General features: G+C 39.6%; 1 protein-coding gene across 2 annotated transcripts in view; it reads right to left on the bottom strand.

Annotated features, from left to right (window-relative positions):
• Immp2l (inner mitochondrial membrane peptidase subunit 2) overlaps positions 1 to 7592 on the bottom strand; it is an 863335-nt gene extending 855743 nt beyond the window's left edge. For both annotated transcript variants that reach the window (XM_013024067.1, XM_013024066.1), the window contains exon 1: positions 7506 to 7592. The gene's annotated coding sequence lies outside the window, so the exon portion shown is untranslated. The remainder of the gene's footprint in view (positions 1 to 7505) is intronic.
• Between the last annotated feature and the right edge of the window lie 85 nt (positions 7593 to 7677).

Here is a 7677-nt window from a genome sequence, read left to right as displayed (position 1 = left end):
TTCCGGCTTTTTTCTTTTTGCTTATATGGTGCTGAGGAATCGAACCCAGGGCCTCATGCATGCAAGGCAAGTGCTCTACCACTGAGCCACCTACCCAGCCCCTAAAATCTATTTTTAAAAATTAAGACCAAACTGTATTTTATTCCAGTGCCCTGCATCTTGTATATACATTTCTAATTTGGGGAAGGGAAGGAAAATAACAAAATGTTGCAACAAGGATACAGGTTGACCCATTGTAACAATGAGATGTACAAAACTGTACAAAACACTATGTTGAAAACAAACTTTATAACTTCTGCAGTAGAGGGGATAGTAGGGGGAAAACAAAGGAGGGGTTAACAATGCTTGATAGGAAATGTACTCATTACTTTATTCATGTAACTGTAACCCCTCTGTACAGTATCTTTACAATAATTTTTTTAATTAAGACAATATCTGTGACAACCTTGATCTTTTTCTACTAATTATTTCAATTCATCCTCTATTAACATTTAGTAAAGAACAGCCTTTACCATTAACCCTTTCAGTGCAACTTTTGTATACAAACCTATGTTCCTTTCAATACCTGCTCTTCCTCTTCCAGCCTACTTATGCTTTAATGCCACACAGAGAAGTTAGGTACATCTGTGATTCTTAGTGTATGAAGTCAGTAAGAAAATCTGTAGTGTAAAAAGGAGTAAAAAGGAATCCCAAATTGCTCAGAATTTGTTTATTGAAAAAAAATTGTATGAAAGAAAATTATCCTAAAATACAAAATGTGATGTTGTATTTTCTTTCTGTAAAAGAGATTTTTATGAGCTGGTCTATAGCTTTATGGGATAGCGGTTGTCAGGCATGAGTGACACTCCGGGATTAATCTCCAGTACAACAACAAAAAATGGCTTTGCTGCACACAATTCCAAAGCTAGAACTTAATATGTGTTTGTAGTGTATCCTCCAGCTACAAAGCAAGATGATTTTTCAAAAGGTGACCATTAAAAATCTATATTTTTCAAAAGAAAGGTCTATCAGTGTGTGCATGACAAAGTGTCATTACAAAGACCTACTTCAAAAAAAAACTTCTGGAGAAAATTGCAAAGATTAAACTTTTATGATTTATTACATGGAAGAAAGCTATTCACTTTTATCTTCTGGGTATTCTAAATCTAATAAGTTAAAACCATACTGTAAGTTCCCAAGCTAAGCAGAAGTTTGGTGAGATTTTGAAAGTCACCTGAGAATGACTGGTTAGAGAAGTATGTGCTGACTCGCTTGCTTTGGTCAGCAGTCAGGCCAGACTCAGCAAACTAATCAGGCAGTCTACACATCTGATCATTTAGAAGAGGAATGCTAAAGATCTATAAAAGGCAGGCTTAAGAATGAATGTGATTGGGGCTGGGAAGGTGGCTCAGTGGTAGAGCACTTGCCTTGCATGCATGAGGCCCTGGGTTCGATTCCTCAGCACCACATACGCAAAAAGAAAAAAGCCAGAAGTGGCGCTGTGGCTCAAGTGGTAGAGCACTAGCCTTGAGCTGAAAAGCTGAGGGACAGCACCCAGGCCCAGAGTTCGGGCCCCACGACCGGACCCAAAAAAAAAAGAAAGAATGAAAATGTGGCAAGAACCACTACCACCTTTACCTAAGCCTGTTTATCTTCAATTTCAGGGGTGGCACAAAGGCCCAAATTCTGTCAGCAGTTCATTTTGATGAACAGTACTTAGGTACCAATGACATACAAAGCACTAAGTTAAAGTTGATCAGAGACACTGAAAAGAAATGGGAAGGATGTAGGCCCAAAAACATAAAGCAGCAAATATGTAAGAAGAACAAGGGTAGAGACCATACAACGTGAAGATGATACTTAATAATAACATATCATATTGGGAATTTTTGCTAAATGAGTAGATTTTAGTTCCTCTGTAGCCTCTCCAGACATTCTTTTTCAACATCCTTGCATCTTCCTTCTTCCTTTGTCCATTGTTTCAATATTCTTTAAGACTTAGCCTTTTCTTTTTTATAATTACCAACTAAACACTTATATTTCTCTATAACTTCAAGTACCCCACACACACTAAGCACTCAGAAAACTATCTGCAGCCTCCATAATCTCTTGTGAAGTTCCAGGATCCCGTACTGACCTTCTAGATACCTCCAAATCATCAATGATAACCTAAAAGCACATTAACCACATGTCCAAAGCTGAACGCATTATATTCAGCCCATATCTGCTTCCTCTCCAATTTTTCCTCTCACTACCCAGGAACCTGGAAACATTAGAATTCTCTAGCTCTCACATTCAGTAATAAATACCAGCAAGTTTTTCTTCCTAGATGTTTTTTTCTAAATATTCTCACTTTTCTACCCCTGACACTTCCATCTATGTTTGAACTTTGAATCCATCTTCTCTATATCCTCCATGACTTCCTGTCTTGCCAACCTACCTCACTCCAACACTAATCCACTCAAGACATTCCTTTCTTGATGATCTGTTATGCCACTCAATTCTTCAGTGACTCCATAGTACACATAGGATATACTCTCACTTGCCTATCTAGTTTCCTCTGCTATGACTAACTTTGCCCGTCACATGCTAATAACACTGACCTGTACAGAACTCATGGGGCACACTATGTTCTAAGGCCACAAAAACCACTCATGCTATTGGCTCTACCTAGAAATGTTCTCTGCTGCTTGTCAAGCCATCCGACCTACTCAGCTTTCAAGTCTCAATTCAAAACAAGTATACTCAAGCCCTTGCTCAGCATTTCTACCATAGATCCAGAGTTCTAAGCTTCCTTTCCACATGTACCCACTTCCAGTTTAGCACACAACACATACTTGAACTGTATACAGATACAGATAATCCTACTGTACTATAAACTCTTTTTTGGAAGGTAGTCATATAATCCTTAAATCCTCAACATTATATAAATATATACAGCATATGATTTTTTTAAGTAAGGGGAAAGTTAATGAATGAACGTTAGACCAACAAAATGGCAAGAAAATCAAGTAGGTGTCATAGAAAGAGGAAAAAAGACCTTAGGTCTTAAGATATTGCAAAATCAAATTAGATATTATGGGGGGGAATTACATTAAGTGATGCCCATGAAAAATTTAATAGTTATTTTGGTATTATGCAACAAAAAAAGTTATCATTGGACTATGCAGGATATAAGGAACTAAAAGTTTCCACTGGAACAGTTGACAAAAGATTGACAGAGAAATCAAAGTAAAAGATAGCTTATTTGGGTAGAGGAGGAAATTCATTGAGCTGGGCACATTGGTGGCTCATGGCTGCAATCCTAACTATTGAAGAGGCTGAGATCTGAAACAGTTCAGAATCAGCTCAAGAAAATAAATCCAAGACTCTAACCTCAAAGTAACCAGAAAAATGCAGGAAGTGAAGATGTGGCTTCAGTAGTAGAGCAATAGCCTTAAACAAAAAAGCCAAGCAAGAGTGCAAGGCCCTGAGTTCAAGCCCCACAAAAAGGGAGGGAAGGAGGGAGGGAGGGAGGGAGGAAGCAAGGAAGGAAGGGAGGAAGCAAGGAAGGAAGGGTGGGAGGGACCGAGGGAGGGACCGAGGGAGGGAGGGAGGGAGGGAGGGAGGGAGGGGAGAAAGGGTAATTCACTGAGCTAGACATGGACATCCATAGACTGGACAAAAGATTGGCTCCTACTGTCAGTTTACCACTTCTTTCTTTGTCATTATTTTGCACATCCCTTTCCCAACCATTACTACCAAACCTCAGAACCCATGGCTAATTCCTCTCCATCTGACCCACAAATCTGGACTAGGCAATTAGTCTAAGAGACTAAGAGACTGAAGATGTGAGGTTTAGAGCCTAGAGGAAAAATGAAACTAGTATTTACTAAAGACCCATTTTGTAGCTCCATTACATTACTGAATCCGGCAGTAACTAGGAGTAATGTTCACATCTTACACTTGATGAGTGGATGCCCAAGGTCACACAGTTAAACAATGACAGAGATTACTCACAAACCCAGATGACAGTCTTCAGAGTTTTTCTATGCCTCTTACCTCTTCAAAATGGCTAAAATGTAGTCTAACCATGATAATTTAGAAATCAGAGACATTTTTTTCTCTGAAACTCTATTATACATGTCATTTATAATACACCCATCACTAACAAAATAGGTACATGATGCGTTTAAACATTGTTGGTGCTCTGACCTACAACCTAAATGCTATTTGTTATTTTATTTCTATAAGTTCACTGTTAACACTACAAAAAAGACTGAATTTTTGGAATATAAAAGTTTGTAATGAGGTATTTCTTTAAAGAATACTTTTCTTTTGACCAAAGCCCAATGTAAAAGCCTCCAAGGACAGACACTATTTCCCCCTTGTTAACTTGTACAAAACAATGACACTAGAAGACACCTGTGGGAAACGTGCTTATCTGACCAGGTGTTCATTTTCAGTGTGCTGTCATTTGAATAAAACATCATGCTAAGCCCTACAGACCAGAGCTTATAATAGAAATGCCACAAACTACAGCAGCACAGCTGATAAGCCTATAATCTACTGACAAAACGTACTCCTTAGCAAAGTGAAACCAGATGTCTGGTGTGAAATCAGATGTCTGTGGACTTGTCTTTCTCAGCTTCCAGAGCAGTATTAGATACACTAAATACACAGCTTAGCTGTATATTAAACCCATAACTTGGCAAAATCATGACAGTTTGGACACGAAGCATCAGCATTTTTATTGTAATGCTTATAAGCCAAAGACACTTCTGAAATAGAAAATCTAACTTTAAGCACTCAGCTAAATGCAGTAGTATGTCTTTCTCACATTGGGAACAATGTCAGAGCTTAACACATGATAGAGACATTTCCTTTCATTTTCACCTGACACTTTTTAGACAAGACTGTAGAATGATCCAATAGGGAGAAATCAAGCCACATCAGGTGTCAGTCTTTTCCCCAGAAATTTTAGGATCAGATACAGTAGGCTATCTACTGGGAAAATACAAGAGGCTTCTCTCCTATGGGAAAGAAAGATACTAGGTTGCTTTCCACTATCCAAAGGAAGATCACAGTGATGGACTGATAAACAAAGAGGGAAATGAAGGGGCCAGGCATTCTTTTTTGCATATTCTTTTTTATACACTTATTTTTCTGTTTAGGCAGATGATAAATCAAAGAGCAAATAAACTGTAATAGGTCCTAAGTTTTCAATAAATAAGAGCCAAGGTTCAAGTCCATATGTAGATGACTACAGGGGATGGGAATAGTGGTAGAGACCTTATATAGCTTTTGCACAACTTTGGATTTGATCCCTAGCACCACAACCACATAAAAAAGGGTGGGGGGGAGGAAAGGGAAGAAAGTAAGGGAGGAGAGATAAGAGAGGAAGGGAAACAGAAAAGGAAGGGAAGGAGGGAAGATGGGAGGATGGAAAGAAAAGAAAGAATGGCTGGGCACTAGTGGACCAAGGCCTGTAATCCTAGCTACTCAGGAGGCTGAGACCTGAGAATTATAGTTCAAGGCCATCCGAGGCAGGAAAGTCCATGAAACTTTTATCTGCAATTAACCATCAAAAAAGCCAGAAATGAAGCTGTGGTTCAAGTGGTATAGTGCTAGTCTTGAGCAAAAAAATCTCAGGGACAGCACCCAGGCCTTGATTTCCAGCCCCAGGACAGGTGTGTGGGGGGAACTATAAAAGTCATACTGCTTCTTGTTGTTGTTGTTGTATGTGGATTTTTTTATTATTTATTTTGTGGCAGTTCTGGTGCTTAAACTTCAGGCCTTCGCTTCTATACATATATATATCTATGTATATTATATATACATATGATATACATGCATATATATCTCATACATTGTTTCACACACACAAATATATATATAGCTAAGCTGTACATATACCCTGTAATATAAGCTGTCCATATATAAGTTGTACATATATCCTTACCATACATTTCATACATATATATCCCATATATGTACATTTACACATATATATCCCGCATGTGTAAATATAGACCAAAAGTTGAAAAACATAAATACCAAATTATCTGAGAATGGGATCATAGGAGACTCATGTTCTATTGACCTTTCCTATTCCTTTGAGAATAAATTCTAACTTTGTTTTGATTTTATATAACTCCTGTTATCAGGGGGGAAAAATAACTTTTCAGGGCACAAATTATACCAGTTGGGCCACACCTCTACCCAAAAAAAAGGAACTTTTCTCATTTCAAGAAAGAAATGTTAAATGTATTCAAACCCACCTAAGAGTCTACTTTAGTATTTATTCTCCTAAGTGTACTTTCCTAACTCATCCATGTTTTCTTATATTAGGCCTTGTAAGTATGTGTATGCACACCAATATAGGAACTTGAACTCAGCCAGATCCTTTAGCTTGTTTAAAATCAAGGCTGGAGCTCTACCACTAGAGCCACAACTCCACTTCTAGCTTTTTGCTGGTTAATTGGAGGTAAGAGTCTCTCAGATGTTTCTGCTAGGATTACAGGCATGAGTCACTAGTGCCCAGCTATATTATGCCTTCTTACAATTCAAAAGCTATTCTCATCCACCTGTTGAATAAAATATTATACTGAAAATGACTGCAACACTATTTGTTATGGGAAATAAATTACCATGACTGTTCATCTTTACTAAAAAGAAACTCCCACAACACTGTGTGTAAGGTCTGTAATATAGGAAAATTCTTGTACAATTACAAATATTCAGAAAGTGAATGGTGAAAGGACCATCCCAAAATGATCATCCCCAACATCATTCTTCCCATCCTGCTTCATCAGTGTTCAACACATGGTAAGGCAGGGATCATATCTATTTGATCGTGAACCCACTACCAATAATAGCCAGTTCTTAGTTTCCCATAAAGAGTATTATGTGGATACCTACCACTTGACACAGAAGATGGATTCACAGTGGGTCAATGCCAAAATGATCATACAAGAAAATCCTAGTTTTCCTGTGTCAGAATCCAGGAATATACTTTACTGTACTCTTTCCTGGAGTTCATCTGAATTTTAACTGAAGCGTTTAGTGATTTGTGACATAGAAGACGCCACGGGGATCCGAACTGTTTCATTTTAGCCTAGGGAACAGGGAAGCAATGTATTGGAGAAATGATGCCAAGGTCCCAAAGAACCAAACCAAGACACCACACTGAAACCATCAGATTTCCCCCAACGGCCAGGGGCTGTGTGGCAACTTTTCAACAATGCAGAGTGCTTGTTGCAGGGGGCATGGCGATGTGGGCCCTGTGAGGGGCTACCGCGGGACCAATAATGTTCCACATTAAAGCAAGTGAAGGGAAGTGAATTTTCCTGCTGGGTCCAGTGACTACACAGGATTGATGCTCAGGCCATCCAACTTTCAGGTAAGTCCACTCTGGAGCTGGAGGGGGGCGGGGGGGGGGCTGGGATCGTGCAGCTGAGTCTCTGGCTCCTGATAAGAGAATGTGGTCCCTTCACGTCTAAGGGAGGAGCTCCGGGCTCCTTCCTCCCCCGTGGAGCCTTACTTACCCTTTCTCCCGTTCGTCCTCGGTGAGAAGGGGTAAGTGGTTATTGTGTACCCTCGCCCAATTTGGCCAAAGACCCTAAAACGACAGAGATGAGACACGTCCTTTAAATCCTGCTGGGAAGGCGGCGGCGCTCCCGCCCTGGCCCGGCGCGGCCGGCAGCCGCGCCCCACAGC

This window comes from Dipodomys ordii, unplaced genomic scaffold (genome assembly GCF_000151885.1).
Source record: "Dipodomys ordii isolate 6190 unplaced genomic scaffold, Dord_2.0 Scaffold72, whole genome shotgun sequence".
NCBI lineage: Eukaryota > Metazoa > Chordata > Mammalia > Rodentia > Heteromyidae > Dipodomys > Dipodomys ordii.
Note: the sequence above shows the minus strand (reverse complement) of the source record. Positions and strands in the feature narration are given on the sequence as shown.